At 39.7% G+C, this 22,071-nt stretch overlaps 1 protein-coding gene and 1 long non-coding RNA gene across 33 annotated transcripts in view; one reads left to right on the top strand and one right to left on the bottom strand.

The window, feature by feature from the left end:
- Positions 1-22,071, top strand: part of MAGI1 (membrane associated guanylate kinase, WW and PDZ domain containing 1) — a 674,066-nt gene that overhangs the window by 367,979 nt on the left and 284,016 nt on the right. The window lies entirely within an intron of this gene.
- Positions 4,719-9,297, bottom strand: LOC146397373 (uncharacterized). Its single transcript, XR_014823496.1, has 2 exons — positions 8,777-9,297; positions 4,719-7,415 (listed from the first exon to the last, which is right to left on the bottom strand). It is a non-coding gene; the product is annotated as an uncharacterized LOC146397373 (long non-coding RNA).

The following is a 22,071-nucleotide window of genomic DNA, read 5'->3' as shown; positions in this document are numbered from 1 at the left end:
GGAAACTGAGGCTCAGATGAGCTGCCCAAGCTCTCCTGGCTTAGAGGAAGCAGGGTGGGGATGCTAACTCAAAAGTCTTGACCTGAGTCCAGAAGAGCCTTTTGATGATTGCTGTGTTGCTGTGCTTTCTGTTTCCCCATGTATTTCAGAATGTTGATTTTCCAGTTCTTTTTCTGAAAAACCAAGATGTCATTTTAATGGCTGTTTTCCACTGAATTGGTCCTTGTTTAATTATGAAAATGACTTGTGTGTTTAATAAGATGCCATTTCCAAAACAGCATACAGAATTCATTTTGTTGACAGGAAATCATTTATTCTATAATTTAAATAGGATAATGTAGGTATGCTTTGACATTTGCTTTTCTCCTCACTCATTCTAGATTCTAGAATGGGGATCTGAAAAGGCCCCCCCACCCCGGATGATATATACCCATAATTAATCTAGTTGTAAACCATCCAGTGAGCAAATGTGTAGAAGATAGGCATTTGGGCTTTTTGATTTGATTTTTTATTTTCTACAGCTCTAATCTGATGTCAGGAAAGATGGCTCTGTGCCCTAATTTGCTTCTGAAAATGAGTATTCGATCTGGTATCCTGGGTGTAGTTTAGTGTTTTGTTTGATGTGCCTATGAGGTGCCAGTTTGATGAGCGTGTGTTTGTTTGAACTCCGTACTTTTCCATCGACCATGCTTATTCCAAGAATTAAATTCTAGTAGTAATCAGTCCTTTGGTATCATATAGACAATTCCAATATGTATAATAGCTTATTATGGAAGACTAGACATGGTGGCCTCCCACAGAGATGATGTTCCTTGCTCATCTTGTTTCATTATAGCAAAATGTGTCTAATGTGAAAGTGAGAAGAGTAATTAGAAGACAGATGTCAGAAAACTTTTGGACATTCCTGCTTTCTGTGATTTTTTTTAATCATAGTTGGAGGTAATCATATGACAGGTGTAGAAATTTGACCCATTTGCCACTAATGAGATCTGGAAACTTTTTCACTGGAGGATAATGTTCTTAGTTTGCAATGACTATGTTGATTTCAGAGTTGTCAAGGGACAGTCACTTTGTACAGCTAGACTACCTCCCTCCCACTAAAAAAGGTTAATAAATATGAGTGAGTATTTATCTTAACTGTGTCTGAGTTTTCTAGGATGTATTGTCTGTAGTCCAGGACAAGGTCGTGTGTCTCCTCCAACTTTTTGTACTTGATTCTTGTTGCAGTCACCACAGCTATGATTATTTGTATCACTGTGCATTTAATGTCTTGACTCTAAACTCAGAGAGGGCGAAGCCCTTGTCTGCCCTCTTTACCTTCATCACCCTAGTACCCTGTAGAGTGGGTGACATTGACAGTCACTCAGTGAATATTTGTGGAAATAATGACTCAAATCAATGAAGTTTTACCCTACCCCAAATTTTGGCTTCCTTTGGAGGCTGAAACCCTACCTTCTCTTTCTTGTGTGTATCCCCCAACAAAGCACAGAGGCATCATTTTCAAGATACCAGTTAAACTGGATAGCTAAGTGAATTCTTGGTGGCCAGTTTATAATCTTTTTAAGTATTGTTCTGGGCAGGCTGTTATAAACCACAGCTCAGTCCATCACATGAAGAGACCAAACCTGCTTTTCTCCCCATCTACTCATTTGGAAATTTGAGAGAGGAGAAATATGGATCCTGGGGCCAACATCACCATGACACAGGGAGTGGTTTGGTGCCATTTTTCTCCAGAAGTTGAATTGAAAGTTCTGGGATAATTGTACATCAAAACGTAGGTATATAAGCGTGACCTCGGTAATCAGAGTTTGTACTTCCATCCAGGTGACATTGGGCTAGTTATTTAATCTGGCTGAGCCTCACTTTGCTCTTCTACAAAATTGAGATAAATATAGGATCTCCTTGGTGATTACTGAGAGTATGTGAGTGTAGGACTGGCATGAAATACAGAAAGAGGGAGCCAATATCATTGATCTTTAAAGGAATGAGTTGTAGATCTAAGTTCTGGTTGATTTCTAGTGTTCATTGTCTTCAACCTGATGTAGTTATTCAAGGTACTGGGACAGAAAACCCTCACATTTAGACCCAGTGGAGTTTTGTACTTCATAGGTATTTCATTTGGCTTTGACAATGGATGGAAACTGAGGTAGGAGGACAAAAAGTATCTTATGAACTGATAAAAAAAATTCAAAGCTGGATTAAGAGAGAGAAAGAGAGCAAGCACGATGGATGACTTGTGCCTACAGCCTTGATACTTTAAGGGTGGTCCATGGACCAGCAGCATGGGCATCACCTGGGAGCTTGTTAGAAATGCAGTTTCATGGAGTTCCTGTTGTGGCTCAGCGGAAACGAATCTGACTTGTATCTGTGAGGATGCAGGTTTGATCCTTGGGCCTCTCTCAGTGGGTTAAGGATCTAGTGTTCCTGGGAGCTGTGGTGTAGATCACAGATGTGGCTCAGATCCTGTGTTGCTGTGGCTGTGGTGTAGGCCTGCAGCTGCTGCTCTGATTTGACCCCTAGCCTGGGAACTTCATATGCCGAGGGTGCAGCCCTAAAAAGACCGAAAAAAAAAAAAAAAAAAAAAAAAAGAAAGAAAGAAAGACAGACAGACAGACATAAAGAAAGAAAGAAAGAAATGTAATTTCAGGGCTCACCTCAGTCCTAAGGAACCAGAATCAGCATTTTAACCACATTCCTAGATAATTAAAAGAAAGGCACATTAACATCTGAGAAGAGACATTCTGTAAAATTCATTTGTTCATTTTCTGAAAGCTTGTTGAAGTATAGTTGTTTCACAAGGTTGTGATAATTTCTGCTGTACAACAGAGTGATTCACTTATACATGCACACACATCCTTTCTCTTTCAGATTCCTTTCCCATGTAGATGATCATAGAATATTCGGTAGAGTTCTCTGTGCTATACAGCTGGCGCCTCATTGGCCAGTCATTCTGTTCATTATCTTAATTCGGTTACTGGCAAGTTGGAATCTTGGTGGTTACAGATGGTATTGGAGGACAGAAAAGGTAAAAATTGTTTTAAAATTAACCCTGATTGTTAAACATAGCAGCATTTTACTTGACCACTGGATTTTGACTGAATAGCACACAAGGGGCTTTCGTTCCTGCACTGACATATTGATATTTGGTTCATCATGTCCTTATGTAAAGTCAACAGTGATATTTATAAAGGGAGCTGTACAGTTCTCTAAAGCTCCAAAGAAAAGTTTTAGAAGTGATTTGGAGCCCCCAAACCATCATCAGTTGATGTAAGAAATCCTCGCCTCATTCCACGTTTGCAATACAAACTGTTCTTTTCAACATTGAATATCTTCCCACAGGGAACATGGGATAAAGTCACAGATTTTTTTCCCTTGGTATGGCTGCCATGTCATTTTAAAGTCCTAACATATTGAATGAATGTTCAACCCCAAATTATTTCCTATGCTCATACTTAATGATTCACTGATAAATATGTCAGATATGGTATAAGCATTTTACATGCTTTATCTCAATTAACAATGACCCTCTAAGGAAGGTATTGTTCCACCAGTTTGATAAATGAGGAAATTACACTCCGAGAATATTGGTGACCTTCCCAGTAGCAGGTAAGTGATTCAATGGCAGAGTCAAGATTTAAACGAAGGTCTTAGTGCCTTTGCTTCTCTTGGCGGTTATTATGCCAGGTGGTTTGATTTTTATTGGGCTTTGTTCCAGACTTGGGAGCAAGTGTCATTGCTTCCCGATTTTGGCTGCACTAAGCTCAGGCTAATGAGCATGCAGCCAAGTAGAGATTTTTATAGAAACCCAAATTCAACCAGGCTGTTGAATCTGAGGGGCAGGGGAGGGGGTGGTTTCACTGCACTGTCATTTCCCAATTGCTTGGGGATCCTACTTTGTGTGCCTTTGAACAGAGGTGTCCAGTTGGGACATAAGTACAGCTCACCCCCTCAGTAACTAGCTACATGTGGCTCTTATACAAACAAAATAGCACTTTCCCTTGCCTCTCTCTCTCTTTTCTTATTTTAAATTAGAGTATAGTTGACTTAGAATGTTGTATAAGTTTTGGGTGAATCAGTTATATATATATATATATATATATATATATATATATCAGTTATAATATATACATATCTATTCTTTTTTCCCTATTGGTTATTACAAACTATTGAGTAAATTTCCCTGAACTATAAATAGGTTGTTAATCATCTTCGTCTTTTTTTTTTCCCCCACCCCTTTTTAGGCTGCCCCGTGGCATATGGAGTTCCCAGGCCAGGGGTCACATCTGAGCCACACGTGCGACCTATGCCAGCTATGGCAACTCTGGATCCTTAACCCACCGGATTGGGCCAGGGATTGAACCTGTGTCCCAGCATTCTAGAGATACCACTGATCCCATTGCCCCACAGCAGGAACTCCAATCATCTATTTTATACAGTAGTGTATTGTATATATATTATTCCTAGCCTCTCAATTCCTCCCCCGACCCCATGGTTTCCCCTATGGGAATCCTATGCCTCCCTTGCCCCCTCTTAATTCAAATGCATATCTTCTGTTTGTTTTACCTGGGAGGCACTGTCAGCACAAGCTCTGGAGGGGAATCCCAGCTCCACATTTCCTTGCCTTCAGCAAGATACTTAGCCTGCCTCTGTGTCTCTTCCTTTCTCTTTATTTATTAATTTTTTCTTTTCTTTTCTTTTTTATTTTAGGGCTGCACCTGCGGCATATGGAAATTCCCAGGCTAGGGGTTGAATAGGAGCTGTAGCTGCTGGCCTACACCGCAGCCACAGCAATATCAGATCCAAGCTGCATCTGCAAACCACACTATGGCTCATGGCAATGCTGGATACTTAGCCCACTGAGAAGGGCCAGGGATGGAAACTGTATCCTCATGGATACTAGTCGGGTTCATTCCTACTGAGCCACAATGGGAACTCCCTGTTCCCTTCTCTTTAAACTGGGCCTAACAGATGTATTTACCTCCTAGGGTTGTTGTGGGGTTTGAAGGTAGGAATGCATATAACGTACTTAGCCTAATACTTGGCAGGTAATAGGCATTCTGTAAGTATTAACTATTGATAGCATTATCTTCAGCCTCCTTATCATCATGCTTGCCATAATATCTCTTTTTTGGTACCTCCAGATACAGCCTATGTTTGGTGTGGACTATAACAGGTATTCTTTCTTTTATTCCCATTTTTTGTTAGCTAGCCCTTCATGCCTCCCCCCACCACCCCCAAAATAAGAATATTGTACTAAAAGATTCCATTGCCTTTTGCATTTGATGGTTATCGTAATTCCATTAGCCCCTCTCATATTCTGTAATGTTTTATATGTATAAGATTCAGAATTGAAAATTGCTTAAAAGATGTATATTGTTCTGTGTTTAATGATGGTTTGGCATGTAGAATTGGATTCCCTTTGAATCTGAGATCTCGTTTGAAAACTCTCACCAGACTTCACCTCATTTCCAATATTAAGCCTTCTGGGAGGCCAGTTGGAAAACACAAACAGAGCTAACATTATATTAGTGGCATATGTAGTTTGAGAGACAGTAAAATGCATCAGATGCAAAGGGACTTTGAGATGGATGCAAGTTTTCTAACTTTTGATTAGAAAGAATGAATTTTCCAATATATGGTCTGGAATTTCCTGGGTGATATTGAGGGAAACTTTTAATTTAGCACTTCTGAAACTTTCTCTTGTGGTGATACAGACATGATGACATTAGAGGATGATGTTTTCATGACAAAACTAAACTCTGGACTGGTTAGCAAGAAGACCACACCTTTTTTTTTTTAAATTACTCAATGAATTTTATTACATTTATAGTCATACAGTGATCATCACAACCTGATTTTATAGCGTTTCCATCCCAAACCCCTAGTCCATCCCCCATCCCCAACCTGTCTAATTTGGAAACCATAAGTTTTTCAAAGTCTGTGAGTCAGTATCTGTTATGCAAAGAAGTTCATTGTGTCCTTTTTTTTATTAGATTCCAGAAGACCATACTTTCATGCACACACAACTCCAGTGTCTTTGACACGAGCTTTTTGGTTGTCAGTAAACTCAGAGTTGGCCAACCTTTGAGAAGAAAACGAAACAAAACAAAAACACAAAAACAAAACAAAAAAACTTAGGTAGATTATTTCTTTGCTAAATAACATGACTTTTCACAAGAGTGTGAAAGAGCTGGACACTGGAATTCAGCTGCTTAAGTTCAAATCCAGTTCATACTAAGCTGTGTGAACTTGGGAAGCTTTCTTAACTTGTCTGTGCTTCAGTTTCTCTTTCCTAAAACAGAGATGCCGATAGTTTCCATTTCAGAGAGTGGGGAGGAGTGAATTAAATAATGTAACACAGTCCTGCAATAAATTGCCATCATTATGGTGGTGGGTGATGGCAACTCAGAATTCTCCTCTATGTGTCAGAGTGAGCAAAATGGAAAAAGTCTTTAAGTTAATAAATCTGTAGAAGTTCCATTGTACCATCATTGAAAAGAAGAACAGAAAACCTCTTTATTTTCTCATCTGCGTTTTGCTGGAGTTTGGGTTCTGTTTCTGAAGTCACAGTTGACTGTGTATGTGATAATCTGTACCATAACTCTGTGGCTGGATGTAGATTTTTTTTTTCCTTTTAATTAGCTCATTGCTTTATATTTTTTAAAGGCTTTATGGATTTTCAGTGAAGTGTCTTCTAGTGCCATCTGGGACTACAGGTGGTGAGATGCTGTTTCCCTCCCCCACTCCTCTCTGTGTTTGTCTTCCCGTCATCCTATGGTTAGAATGCCAGGGAGTTGAATGAGACCCCCCTCCTCCCCTGCTGGCCTTCACACTGGTAGGAAAATGCATTGTGTGTAATAAAGGGAGCTTATAAAGGCCCCTGTTATGATTCCAACTGAGCTTGCTGTTCTAAGGCAGGAGACAATTTTCACTTTCTGAAATTGATATGAACGAAATGGGGTAATAGCACGAGGCATTTTCATGTTGAAATTTAAGTTATATGATAGTTGCAAAATACCTATAATCACTCCACACGTACTCTTTCCTTAAGACTTTGCATTTTTTCAAACCACTGGACAATGAAGTCAATGGAGCTTGAATTCTCATACTTGGGGAAATTTCGGAAAAGAAATGCCAGGGGCAGAAGGAGACAGAGTGGGCGGTCTCTACACAAATGTGCATTTCCTGCCCTGATCAAGATTTACACTGTGGCTTTGGGGTAAATAGAGGTAAGAGCGGGTAAAACTTGGCAGATTGGCATATCAGCATACCCAGAACACACAAGACATTCTTCAAGGAGAAAAATAGACAAGCCCGTGGCATAAGACTCAGTAATATGTGTTGAACGAAACTGAATTTGAAGCTTTTACTGTTCATGGAGTCTTTGATTTGAAAGTGGCAGGGAAACCTTTTCACTGAGTATTGTCAGGTGACCAAACTTCAAAACTGTGCTCCTCCCTTTATTTGTATTCAAGATGAGGCAGCATTTTGCAGGTCTCTCTATACCTTTAACATGTACACTAGTATTCTACTGCCAGCACTTAACAGTTTTACTGGCAATTTCTCTGTCCTTGATTTTGTGTATCTTCCTGTGTGTGAGTTGAAAACCTTAGGGCTGGGAGTTGCCATTTTGGCTCAGCGGGTTATGAACCCAACTAGTATCCGGGAGGATGTGGGTTTGATCCCTGGCCTCGCTCAGTGGGTTAAGGATCTGGTGTTGCCATGAGCTGAGGTGTATTGGCAGATGCAGCTTGGATCCCGTGTTGCTTGGCTGTGGTCTAAGCCAGTAGTTGCAGCTCTGATTTGACCCCTAGCCTGGAAACATCCATGTGCTGCGGGTGCGGCCCTAAAAAGCAAAAAAAAAAAAAAAAAAACAAACCAAACAAAAAACCCACCTTAAGGCTGATTGATTTGAGGGGATAACTTGTGAACATACCACCTGACAACAGTTTCTATTCTGTGCCCTGTTATCTGGGGACAGAAATCTACAGCTTAGCAGAATAAGGGCAAATGATAAATCTTTCCATTCTTGAACAATTTGAGGCTACCTCTGCCATCTGTTCTCTATCTAGGCTATATATAAAGACTTCTGTTTTAAGTAACCTTTTAGAGTTTTTATTTATTTTTCTTATTCCCTTATTGATAGTGGAAACTACAGAAAAGTTTTGAGAATCAAATTAATCATCTGTAATTTCACCATCCGGAGATGTTCCTGTTAACATATGGCTGTGTTTCTTTCTAGTTCATTTGCCTTGCATATAACTCTCTCTGTAACAGCCCCCTCCCTCTTCTTCCACCCCATGGAAATATAATGCGTATGTGTATGTATATTTTGAACATAGCTGGAGTTATGTTTTATATTCCGGCATCACATCCTAAATAATGTTTATCACCATTGTAACTTCCCCATCCTCCACTCCTGCCAGATTTAAACTAGCCTTGGGCTCGCTCCCTCTTGCTGTCTCAGGGAAAGGAAAAGACACAACAAAAATTCACAGAGAAACCAGAGAGGTTGATTTTTGGCCTTTGAAATTCCAAAGGCCAAAGTCCTGGCAACTTAAGGGGATTTTTAGATGTAATTTGTTTTTAATTTTTATTTTATTTTATTTTTTGTCTTTTTAGGGCTGCACCCACAGCATATGGAGGTTCCCAGGCTAGGGGTCAAATTGGAGCTGTAGCCAGACACTGGCCTATGCCATAGCCATAGGAACTCCAGATCCGAGCCTTGTCTGTGGCCTGCACCATAGCTCATGGCAACACCGGATCCTTAACCCACTGAGCAAGGCCAGGGATCGAACCTGCATCCTCATGGATGCCAGTCAGATTTGTTTCTGCTGAGCCATAATGGGAACTCCTAGATCTAATTTAGATTAGCAGTGATTCTGGCTTCTTAAACATTTAGTACCAAACCCTGTATCAGATCAGATTCCATTGCACAGAGTATTGTTTTCTCTGTCCCTACCCACCCTCCACATTGATGGTCCAGATAATCCAGGAGCTTGCAGGTGTGTGGATTTCGTTTAAAAATATTAAGGAGAAGTTCCCATTGTGGTTCAGTGAGTTAGGAACCTGAATAGTATTCTCAAGGTTGTAGGTTCAGTCCCTGGCACAGTGGGCTAAGGATCTGGCATTGCTCTTTGCTGAGGTGTAGGTTGCAGACGTGGCTCAGGTCCCAACGTTGTGGCCATGGCTGTAGCCAGCAGCTGCAGCTCTGATTTGACTTCTAGCCTGGGAACTTGCATAGGCTGCAGGTGCAGCCCTAAACAAGCAAAAAAAAAAAAAAAAGGAAAAAAAAAATCAGGATTCCCATGAAGCTATTATACAAGTCGGAGAAGGGTAATCAGATTTGTGCTTTTGAAAGATTGCTTTATGTCCCATGGAAGAGGCCAGAACTAGGTATCTGGTTAGGAGGTATCTGTAGTAATTGAGCAATGAAATGTGTGATGGGAAGGAGTGAGCCTGTTCAAGAGATAGACAAGAGGTGGAATTGGGAGAACTGGGCAACTGATATGGCATGAAGGACATGGAAAACAGAGGAAGTCTGAGATAACTTTTCAGCTACAGGAAGGTGGTTTTTTTCCTCCTCCCCTAGTTGTGAATTCAGTGCAGATGTTCATTGGGAAAGGAATAAAAAAAAATAACATAATGGGTTGCTTAAGCCATTGAATTTATTTTGTAATAAGCACAAGTGACCTCTGCTCGAATGAGTGTGCTCACCTGGTGGACTTCTAACCACTCAGAGTTCCTGGACTCGAGCAATTTAGACTAATAGGGGGTCATATTTTGACCATAGCTTTGGCCAGGACAGTCTGCTTGCCCACAGTTTGGGGCATAGTGATTTTTTTGTGCTTCAAAGCAACTCTAGTCATTGGCCTTATTCTTCAGAATTATACATTCAGTCTCTAGACCAGTTAACACAACCCTTGTTTCAATCCCTGCAAGCATGGCCTTGCACTGAATGAATTCTCCCAATACTTGCATGATTCCTAAAATGTGGTCATGGAAGTTGAATGGGAGCAGTCATTCTATTGTGTTAATAAACCGCTAAGCCTACCAAGGCCAAGGACGATTTGTTACATCACTTGATTCAGCTAGGCTGCCCTATTGCTTAAATTAAAGTAGCAGTTCCTAGCTGAGGACGGTTTGTTCCCCAGGAAACATTTGGCAATGTCTGGAGATGTTTTTGGTTTCCACAGCCAGAGGCAAATGAGAATTGGCATCTGGCATCTAGTGGGTGAAGACTAGGAATGCCGCTAAACATCTCAAAATGCACAGCACAGGCCCCCTGCACACACCTCCCCCTACACGAAAAATTATCTGGCCCCCTATGTCAGTAGTGCTAATAACTAAGGTTGAAAGCCCTGATTGAAAGTAATGTTTTCTTTTTTCCAGGTTTTATGGTATTTTTTTCTCCCCTCTGTTACTCAGTTTGAATGACTGTGAATCTCACTTTGTTCTTGATATCTTGAAATAATGGCAAGTGACTTCATATTGAGAAGTGAAACTCATTTTCTCAGGAGAGTGTTTATTTATCTACCCTTTCATAATCAGAGTTTGAAAATATTTAAATAATGACTTCATAGGATGACTGTGACTAGTATAGAAACAATAATAAAGCTCATTTAGTTTTTATTTTGGATGGCTTGTGTATAAATAATTGTTGAAGTTTGGAAGTAGATATTGTTTTGTTCAGCCAACTTAGCATTATCCCTTTAATTAAAGTGTTTTCTCCTTTTCCCTTCAGTGTAATAGTTAAAGAAGATAGGTTTTTAGATGTTTACATATAAATATTCCCAAAACATGTTTGAACCAGGGCGCTGTGTTCTCTAAAGATGAGATGAAAAGTTGATCTGAAATGTAGTCATTTTAAGAATCAGCGGAGTGGGGGTGGATGTGGGGGGAACTTGGCTTGTAGTACAGATCATTGGAAAAGTTAACTTTGGGGTTAAGTGAAACATACAGTTGCTTTCAACTATGGGAAACGGATTATTTCATGGATCCTCTGAAAATCTGGTGGTGTTTTCTTGGTGCCACTTACGAGGATGGCATGCCTGGGATGTCTGCCTGCAGTGAGAAAAAGATGGAAGCAAAGCATTTAAAAGTTGACTCACTGATGAGCCGTCAGCTGATTTATTTGTCTGGTGTTGCTGATTCCATGAAGCTGGAAGAGTGGGCTTCATGTCCAAGCACAGAGGTCATCACATCCAGGCACACAGGGCACCATCATCACAGTCAGGGTATTGAGTATTTCCACTGTATAATACTGGGCTCTTGCTGCCCAGATGTGTATCCTGGAGCAAGTACAGACTCCAAGACTGGACATGCCGGGTCCTTGCCTTCAGAGTGTGTTTTAGCTGTTTGGGTGCTCCTTCAAACAAGAATAGGACAAACTATTTTTTGTTCTTTTTGCAGGTAGTTGAACTGGCTAAAATCAAGGCGGAGCCCTTGTAGACCTGATTGTTCATGAGCCCGGGTCAGCCCCATGTGTGGGATTTCCTTCCACCAGGTCATCATGATCTGAGGAAAGCAGTGAACAAATAAGTAAAATGTTGACCCACCTAAATTGGCCTTGGAAAATGATCATAACACATATTAACAGAATTATAAGAAGCATGAAGAACAAACTGGGGGTGTTTGGCAAGAAGAAGTCACAACCCCTTTGTCCCAAACAGCTGTTTTTATTTTGCTTGTTTCCATCTAGCCCTCGACTCCTATGCATGCACCCAAAAATCACACCATCAAGTTCCCATTGTGGCTCAGTGGGTTAGAAACTCCACTAGTATCCATGAGGATGTGGGTTCGATCTCTGGCCTCGCTCAGTGGGTTAAGGGTACGTGTTGCCATGAGCTGTGGTGAAGGTCACAGGCATGAGTCAAATCCTGCATTGTTGTGGCTGTGATGTAGGCCAGCAGCTGTAGCTCCAAATCACCACTAGCCTTGGAACTTCCATATGCATCAGGGGCAGTCCTAAAAAAAAAAAAAAAAAAATTACACTAGCAATATGGAATTTCAAATGTGCACCCTACTTATTTTACATCCAGAGATGTTATAAGTGCTTTCCATGTTGATACAAAGTCATCACTATATGAGTTAAGAACTGTGTAGTAGTTTATGTCAGTGCTTTTCAGACTTTAATTGCATTCTCATCACTGACTTACTTTGGCCTGGGCAGGACGTGAGAATCTCGCTTCCCAACGGATTTCTAAGGGCTGCTGCTACAGCTTGTGTGTTAGTTGCCTGTGGCTTAAGTTCACAGAAATTTATTCTTTCATAGTTGTGGAGGGTAGAATTTGGAAATCGAGATGTCAGCAAGGCCAAGCTCCCTCCAGAGGTTATGAGGGAGAACCTCTTCCTTGCCTCTTCTTGCCTTTTGTCATTTCAAGAATGTTATATAAATGGAATCTACAGAAACTAATCATTTGGCATTGGCATTTTTCACTCATCATAATTCTCTAAAGATTCAACTAGGTTGTTGCATGTATCAGTAGCTGCTTCCTTTTCATTGCTGAGTAGTATTCCATGGCCTGGATTTCCCACATTTGTTAACCATTCAGCCACTGAAGGACATCTGGCTTGTTGCCATTTTTTGGTGTATTACAAGTAAAGCTGCTAGCACCATTCATGTACGGGTTTTTGTGTGAACATGATTTTTCATTTTTCTGGAATAAATGTCCATGAGTACATGGCTGAGTCATATGATAGTTGCATGTTTAGATATTTTAGAAACTGCCAAACTTGTCCAGAGTAGCTGTACCAGTTGCATTCCTATGAGCAGTGTACAAGTCATCCACTTCCTCTGTGTTCTAACCAGCGTTAGGCGTTGCCATTATTTTAGGCAATGTGTTTTTGATGTCTGTCTGTATCTTTTGCCCCGTTTCTACTTGAATTATGTTATTGCTGTTATTTACTATTGAGTAGTAGGAGTTTTTTGGGTTTTTTAATCTGTTGTAAATACTAGTCCTTTGTCAGATATGTGGTTTGCTATTCCAGTTTCTTTGCCTTTGAATGTGAATTTTAAAATTACCTTGTCTATCTGTACAAAAACTTTCATGGGATTTTCATAGGAATTACCCTAAACCTTAATGACAGTTTGAGGACATTTGAAATCTTTGCTTTGTGGCTCTTTCAATCCGTGAGTATGGCATGTATCTCCATTTATGTAAGTTTGATTTATTTCATTACCATTTTCATCACTATTTATTTCATTACTGGTTTTCAACAGACAAGTCCTGTCCATGAATTTTTAGATTTTTTTGCCTAAGGGTTCTTTATGTTGAGAAATTATAAATTTATGTTGTATTTTAAGTTAAGCTTTTATTATGTTCGTTGGTAATATAGTTGATCCTTGAACCAACACAGGGGTTTTGGGTATTGACCCACTATGCAGTTGAAAATCTGTGTATAGTTTATAGTTGGTCCTCCATATCTGAAGTTCCTTGGTATTCACAGATTCAAACAACCATGGATCGTGTAGTAGTATTTACTATTGAAAAATGTCTGTATATGGAGTTCCCGTCATGGCTTAGTGGAAACAAATCTGACTAGGAACCATGAAGTCATGGGTTCAATCCCTGGCCTAGCTCAGTGGGTTAAGGATCCAGTTTTGCCATGAGCTGTGGTGTAGGTCGCAGACATGGCTCAGATCTGATGTTGCTATGGCTGTGGTGTAGGCCAGTAGGTACAGCTCTGATTCAATCCCTAGCTTGGGAACCTCCATATGCCTCGGATATGGACCTAAAAAGAAAAAAAAAAAAAAAAGAAAGAAAAAAGAAAAATTTCCACATATAAGTGGACCTATGCAGTTCAAACCTGTGTTGTTCAAGGGTCAGCTGTATATAGAAATACAGTTGATTTTTGGGTATGTTTCTTATGTCCTGTGGTCTTTATGGAATCACTTATTAATATCAGGAGGTTGTTTTTATTTTTGCTTTTAATAGATTACTTAGAATTTTCTATGTAAACAATCATAGCCTCTGCAAATAAGGACAATTTTATTTCTTCCTTCTCTGTGTGCCTTCTGTTTGTTTTATCGTCTTTTTTGCCGGCACTTTTGCAAGAACTTCCAGCACTGTGTTGAATAAGAGTGATGACAGCCTTGCACTGTTGCCAATCTTGGGTGAGAGGGACTATTTAGTCTTTCACGATTAAGTATAATGTTGTGGGGATTTGTAGGTGTTCTTTGTTAAGTTGAAGAACTCTCTTTGTAATTTTCTGCGAGTTTTTATCATGAATGGGTGTTGAGTTTTATCAGATACTTCTGAATGAGTTGATATGATAATGTGATTTTTCTTTAGCATGTTAATATTTTATTTTTATTTTTTATTTTTTGTTTTGTTTTGTTTTTGTCTTTTTAGGTTCGTACCCGCAGCATATGAAGGTTCCTAGGCTAAGGGTTGAATTGGAGCTGCAGCTGCTGGCCTACACCACAGCCACAGCAACACGGGATTGGAGCCACATCTGCCACCTACACCACAGCTCATGGCAGCACTGGATCCTTAACCCACTGAGCAAGGCCAGGGATGGAACCTGCATCTTCATGGAAACCAGTCAGGTTCGTTACCACTGAGCCATGACGGGAACTCTAGCATGTTAATATTTTAGATTACAGTGATTGATATTTGAATGTATAAGCAACCTGGCATCCCTGAAATAAACCCTATTCGGTCCTGATGTATAATTCTTTTTATGTATTGCTAGGTTCAATTCGCTAGAAAACAATTTTTGGCATCTCTGAGAGGTATTGCTCTATTGTTTACTTTTTTGATACCTTGCTTTTGCTTTGTTAATAGGTTAATAGTAGCTTCGTAGAATAAATTGGAAAATGTTCTTTGCTTTTCTTTTTTTCTGGAAGAGATTATGTATAACTGATAATAGTTCTTTAAACATCTGGTAGGTTCTCCAGTGAAACAGTGTGGGCTGAGTGATTTCTTTTTTGAAGTTTTGGTTTTCAGACTGAATTTCCTTAACATTTGTAGGATTATCCAAATTACATATATCATATTGGGTGAGTTAAGGTAGTTTGTGTTTTTCGAGGAATTTGTCCATTTAATTTACATAGTCAAATATGCCTCTGTAGATTTGTTCATAGTGTTCCCATATCCTTTTTTATGTATGCAAGTGATATTCTCTGTTTATTTTTTGTTTTGTTTTGGGTTTTTTTGTCTTTTTAGGGCCACACCCACCATATATGGAGATTCCCAGGCTAGGGGTCTAATCGGAGCTGTAGCTGCCAGCCTACTCCAAAGACATAGCAACGCCAGATCTGAGACATGTCTGAGATCTACACCACAGCTCACCTCAACGTCATATCCTTAACCCACTGAGCAAGGCCAGGGATTGAACCCGAAGTCTCATGGTTCCTAGTTGGGTTAGCTTCCTGCTGTGCCATGACAGAAACTCCATCTGTTTATTTTTTGTTATTGGAAATGTGTGTTCTTTCTTTTTTTTCCTTCGTTATTCTTGCTAGAAATACGTCAATTGTCTGATCTGCTTGTTTCATTGCTTTTTCTGTTTTTGTTTTTAATTTCACAAATTTCTGCTCTTTATATTTTTCTTTTCTTTGTAGGTTCTTGAACTAGTAACTAAGATTTTGATTTGAAACTTATTTTCTAATATAAACCTTTAATACTATAAATTTCCCTCTTAGCACTTCTTTAGCTTTGTCCCACAAATTTTGATATATTGTATTTTTTTCATTCAGTACAATGTTTATTTCTTTTGAGATTTTCTCTGGTTAGAGAATATACTCAGTATTATTAAAATTCTTTAATATTGTTGAGAAAATACAAAAAGACAAAAAATTTGTTGAAGTTTGTTTTATCATCTACAATATGGCTTATTATTGTGTGTATTCTGTGGACACTTGAAAGGAATGTGCTTTCTGCTGTTGATGGGTGGAATATTCTATGAATGTCTTTTTAATCTTGTTTGAAAGTGAGTTTTTCTCTCTAGTTCTATCAATTGTTGAGAGAGGGTTGTTGAAATTTCCAACTATGATTGTGGATTTGTTTCTTCTGCCTTTTTTTTTTTTTTTTTGCTTTATCAATTTATGCGTTTATGTTTTTGCTTTGTGTATTCTATAACTCTCTTGTTTGGTTCATGCACATTTAGCACTTCTATGTATTCTTGGCAGTTTGACCATTTTATCATTATATGGTGCTTCTCTCTGTTAATTCTTTTCAATTTGAAGCCTATATTATCTGATATTAATATAGTAGTCCTGCTTTCTTTTGATTGGTGATTACATAATGTATCTTTTGCCTATGATTTTACTTTTGACATACCAATAAGTATTACTTTTTTTTTTTAATTTTTATTTTTTGGCTACACCTGTGGCATGCAGAAATTCCTGGGCCAGGGAATTGAACCTGTGCCAGAGCAATAACACAAGACACTGCAGTGACAACACCTGATCCTTAACCCACTGAGCCACACAGGAACTCCTAAGAAGTTTTAAATTTGGAATGAGTTTTTAATAGACAGAATATAGTTGGGTTGCATTTTTTAATCTACTCCGTTAATGTCTGTCTTTTAGTTGATATATTTGGACCATTTACATTTAATGTAATCGCTGTTATCTTAGAGTGTGTCTTTTTTTTTTTTTGCTTTTGTTCTCACTGTTATTCAATTCCCCTATTCCTGCCAGCCTCTGAGTTATTTGAACATTTTTTAGCATTCTGTTTTGATTGATCTCCAATGTTTTTGAGTGTATCTCTTTTTATAGCCTTTAGTTGCTTTAGGTATACATTTATATACTCTATCTATCTATTGCAGTCAACTATTATTGTCCTTTTGTCAGTTTAAGTAAGAGAATTTTTGAAACTTTATCTGCTTTTACAGCCTTGTTTATGGCATCAGTCTTAAGTATTTCCTCCATGTACACTTAGACCAGGCCAGACAGTGTTACCCTTTTTTTTTTTTTTTTTTTTTTGACTATTAAATCTAATTTGGAAAATGGAAGGTGAGTCAGAAAATATATTCTGTTTACCCATATTTATGCTATTTCCATTGATTTTTCTTCTTTCCTTTAATTCCAAAAATCTTCTTTTCTATTTAGAGAACTTCTTTAGCCGTCCTCTCAGGATTTGTCTGTCAACAAAATCTCTTAATTTTCTTTCATCTGGAATGTCTTTATTTCCACTTTGTTTCTGAAGGATATTTTCACTTGATATAGATTTCTGGGTTGACAGTAGCCACCACCCCCCTTCTTGAAAAATGTTATACCTGTTTCTGGTCTCCAGAGTTTCTGATGAAAAATGCACTGTCACATTAATTGTTTTTCTCCTCTAGGTAAGGTGTCATTTCTCTCACTGCTCTGAAGATTATTCTTTTCCTTTAGTTTAAAAAAAATTGATTATGTTGTGTTTTGGTGTGGATTTTTAAAATTTTACTTCACTTTGGGCTTGCTCATTTTCTTGAATATGTATTTGTCTTTTGCTAAATTAGGAAGTTTTCCGTAATTATTTCTTCATGTTTTAAACTATACCTTCTTTCTCCTTTTCTTCAGGACTCCAGTGACACAAATGTTAGTTTTTGTTTTGTTTTGTTTTGTTTTCGTCACTCAGGTCCCCAAGGCCAAGGCGTATTTTTTTTCCAATCATTTTCTCTCTCTTTCAGATTGGATAATTTCTCTTTTTTGTCTTTTTGCCATTTCTTGGGCCGCTACTGTGGCATATGGAGGTTCCCAGGCTAGGGGTCTAATTGGAGCTGTAGCCACTGGCCTACACCAGAGCCACAGCAACATGGGATCCGAGCTGCGTCTGCAACCTACACCACAGCTCACGGCAATGCCGGATCGTTAACCCACTGAGCAAGGGCAGGGACTGAACCTGCAACCTCCTGGTTCCTAGTCGGATTTGTTAACCACTGAGCCACGACGGGAACTCCCAGATTGGATAATTTCTAATGTTTGACCTTCAAGTAGACTGATTTTGTCCTCTGTCTCCCCCCCACCCCATACTGTCAAGCCTATCCCGTAGAGTTTTTTATTTCATTGATTATGGTTTCTGACTACTGCTGGGGAGAGCAATTGTGGCTTCCCATGGGGTCTCTGCATATGAGGGAAGGTGGGAGTAGGGAGGAGAAAAGTTTCATTTTTGCCAAGTGGGTTTTAAGCTTATGTCTCTATATTTATCTTGTTGGCATGGGGAGGAGAGTTTTGGGCACCCGATGACAGACTAGAGAGGCTGGAAGTTTAGGCTCTCTATTCAGTCATTGTTGGAGTCTATGGTAGTGGAACCATAGTTTTCCTGTGGTGTTTGGCTGGAATAGAGCAGTTATTGTCTAAAAAATTTTTGCCTTGCTGGTCTACTAGTTATCTGGTTGTTGAGGTAAAGAGAGTGGCCTTTTTTGGACTTTTGTTGTCTGAACCCATTGACCTTTACCTGTTGTCAGCATTTTCAGCTCTGATGCTGGGTTACATGGGGCATAAAGAAAGCCCACAGAACTCATGTGCATGCTTAGAGCCTTCCCTGAGGTTCCTAGGTGGTCTGCCTTTTTCTGTTTACATTTCAGAGACTTCTTGTTTGTTTTGTAGATGGCATCCAAGGTCTTTTGTTGTACTTAGTGGGAGGAATAGGGAAATGTACATCTGCCCCATCTTCCCAGAAGGGAAAGTGTTACTCCTTTACTTTTTTATAGACAGCAGGTGTGACATTGACTTGGCTCTATAATCCAGAACATTTATTAATGAGAGCTGTTGAGTTGGCATGAGGTGTTTGCTATCAGCCTGCTTTTAAAGGAGATAGTAAGTGCTAAGAAGATTGGCAATATGCATTTATCCAGTTCTTTTCTTTCTAGGCCTTCTAAGGTACCCTGACCTGGAAAGGCACTCCTGGAAGGGCAGAGATGTTGAGAAGCAGAGAAATGAATAACCTCCCCCACTGTCAGGCCTGCTGCAGTTCAGAAAGTCACGTGGCACAACCAAGTTCGTTCTTCTTCTCTGTGTTTATTTGAGGTGCCAAATGCTAGATTTAAGCCAAGAACCGATTTTGAAAATATTTTTCTACTTCTGTTTTGTCAAACGTGTTCCTTGGCATATTATGTTAGGGCTTGTTCTGCTAAAGCTTAGCAGAGCCTTCTGTTTCTTCGAGCTGATTTGGCTTGCACAATTCAAACATCAGACCCTCGTTTTGGAACAGAATTCCTCTCTAGAGATAGAAGGACGTGTGTTTTAATTTCCAGACAGGTAATACATATCACATGAGAGATGGAGCTCTTATTCTTTGTTATTCTTTTATATATGGGACTTCTTTTTTAGCTATTTTGCGCTCAAGCCTGTTTGACTATATCTTCTCTTTCCATAATCTTTCTAATTATGGCGAGAAAAGCAAATGTTAAGTAAGCTAGCCTTCTTTTAATAGGAGAAAGCAATGAAAATGTAACTGCTTTACTTTCACAATTTGAATTTGCTTAAACTTTTGATACCAGTGTGATTTGGCTATAAATAAATAAAACGTACACATCAAGGTTATAGGGAGGGGAGATGCCTGGGTAAGACAGTACAGAAACACGTCCTCAAGAATTTTCCTAACTGGGATGAGGAAAGGGTTTTCTGCCAGGCCTAAATATTTTCAGTTGCTGATGAAAAAAATTTAAAGCCTTTTCTCTTATTCCCTGGGAGTGTTTTGGAGACAGAGATGATTCTAGTAGCGTCTATATCTCTGACTAGTGGCAGAATAATATCTCATTAAAGGAAATTGATTGTTCCTGTGAGCACTGAACGGCTTGATCAGGATCTGGGGGTGGCTGAAAGCATCGCGTGGTGTTGGTACTTGAAATGAGGCAGCACATGGTTCAATGTTAGTTTGAGTGTAGAATCCATCAGCAGAATAATTACCCAATTCACAGCAGTCACATTTGAGTTGCGTTTAATTTGGGAGAGCCTTCTATTTGTTCTTTCATCTTCTCTTGTTCTTTCTAAATGTGGTGGTGCTTTATTCAGCTCCAAAAGTCAGCCTGTGCCACATTTGAGCCCTCAGGATTATTATTTCAGTGTGGGAAAGCCCCTCATTTGTTCTCCCAGCCCGCCCTTTCTCACCTGGCTCTTTGTCATGGATTACAGCCCCTTTCCCACCATTTACACCTGATATGTGTTCTTCGAACTAAATATATGTAACATGACTTTTCTCAGGAATTGGAGTGAAAGCAAAGAGGTTGGCTGAGCCACTGTGAGAGACATCAAAGTCTAGGTCATCCAGAGTCCCCTGATCCTTTGAGATGAATTTTCTACCCAGCTAATTTGAGTTTCCTTTCCTAGTCAGGGCAGGCAGAAACCCAAATTAAATTCCCAGGGCTGTGACTCTAACATGGTATTAAAAAAATTTTTTTTCAGCTTCCCTTCCCCTTGATGTCTTTCCCTCCCATCCACCCCACCCTGCTCCTGTTTCAGAGTTTTATTTCTGCTTTGAAGCTCAGAGCACTTCATCTTAGGAGATCCTATAGGATTCTCTGTAAACAGAAGGTTCTGCATAGATATTCTCACAGTTACTGAATCCACTGAGAATCCAGGATCAGTGAAGTAGGCTAGGCTTAGAAACCTACACACTAGAATCACCGAGGGAGATGCAGGGCGGGGGAACCCACCAATGCCCAGTTCTTCCCTATAGGTTCTTACCTAATTGGTCGGAGATGGGGGCTTTAGCACTAGTAGTATTCTTGGTGATTCTCATGTTCAGAAAGGTTCATAATGGATCCCTTACAGGTAAAGTCTAGTTACACTGCTTAAATTCTGAGTAAGCCTGGATGGTTCCCTGTTATTAGAACATTTCCGGTCCCAAGGGGAGAGCATCGCTCTGCCTTTGCTATTAGAGCCATGGGGGGAAACCGAGTGGATTCAATGCCTTTTACATTCTAAACTGTGATTCTAAATCACTATCACTTCATTTTCTTTTTTAATGTAGGCTTAGTCAAAAGCAAGAATTTTCACTTGTGGTTTGGCATCTCCCTAAGGTGTAGGCTGGTCTCAAAAGGCAGAATTTATTTCGAATCACTTTAATTTCCACAGACAATTTTCTCTCTTAAGGATCGGCCTGAAATCAAGCAGTGGAAAAGAAGGTGTCACAGATTCCCAAAGACTGAGGTGTTGGCATGCTTCTCTTGGTTCCCCTGACAAATGTTGGATCCCCTTTGACGTTTTGGTAGCTCAGGAGCGTCAGCCTTGACTGCCCTGTAACAGCAGTCAGTGACTCATTTATTGCTTCACTTGGCATTGTGGTTGGAGTTTTTTAAACTTCATTTTAGTAGTGGGGTATGTCTGTCTATAAGCAACATATTTAGAGGAGAGACCAAGAGAATTCAGCTGCTATAACCCCTATTAGGTGTAAACACATGTGACTCTTTTTCTCTTTTTCTCTTTTTAGGGTCTCACCTGTAGCATGTGGAATTTCCCAGGCTAGGGGTCAAATCAGAGCTGCAGCTGCTGGCCTACACCACAGCCACATCAACTCGAGATCTTTAACCCACTGATCGAGGCCAGGGATCTAACCTGCATCCTCATGGATTCTAGTCGGGTTCGTTACCACTGAGCTATAATGGGAACTCCTGAACACAGGGAACTTTGAAGCCTTAGCACTGCTTCTACCAAGTAGAGGCAAACAAGCCATAACAGGTTTATATGCAGCAGCAGCCTGTTAGAATGACTGCTGAGTTGATGAGCCAGGAGGGAGCTTTGTCACTTCTGAGAGGCACAGCTGAGTTAATTTTGGAAAAGGACACCCAGGGGTGAAGCCCTTGCTAGAACAAAAAGGTGAGACCACGATACATATCAGATTTTTAGAAGGAGAGGGACCTCTGGGATTGTCAAATCCAGCCTGTTCGTTAATAGATAGGTGAGCCAGGCCATTTTATTAGGGATTTCAGCAACATTCATTAAGCACCTATTAGAATGCTACCCGCTGTGTTGGCACTAGAAGAGGCAGATGATGTATTAGGGTTCTGCAGAAAATGGAACCAGTAGGAGATTTTATTTATTTATATATACTTTATTGTGAGAAATTGGCTTATGTAATTACAGAGGCTGACAATCTCCAAGATCTACACTTGGCAAGCTGGAGACCCAGAGGAGCTGATGGT

This window comes from Sus scrofa, chromosome 13 (genome assembly GCF_054392235.1).
Source record: "Sus scrofa isolate SSC_HxYL_T2T_F1_AM1 chromosome 13, Sscrofa_HxYL_maternal_Yorkshire_Landrace_v2.0, whole genome shotgun sequence".
In the NCBI taxonomy this organism is placed as follows: domain Eukaryota; kingdom Metazoa; phylum Chordata; class Mammalia; order Artiodactyla; family Suidae; genus Sus; species Sus scrofa.
Note: the sequence above shows the minus strand (reverse complement) of the source record. Positions and strands in the feature narration are given on the sequence as shown.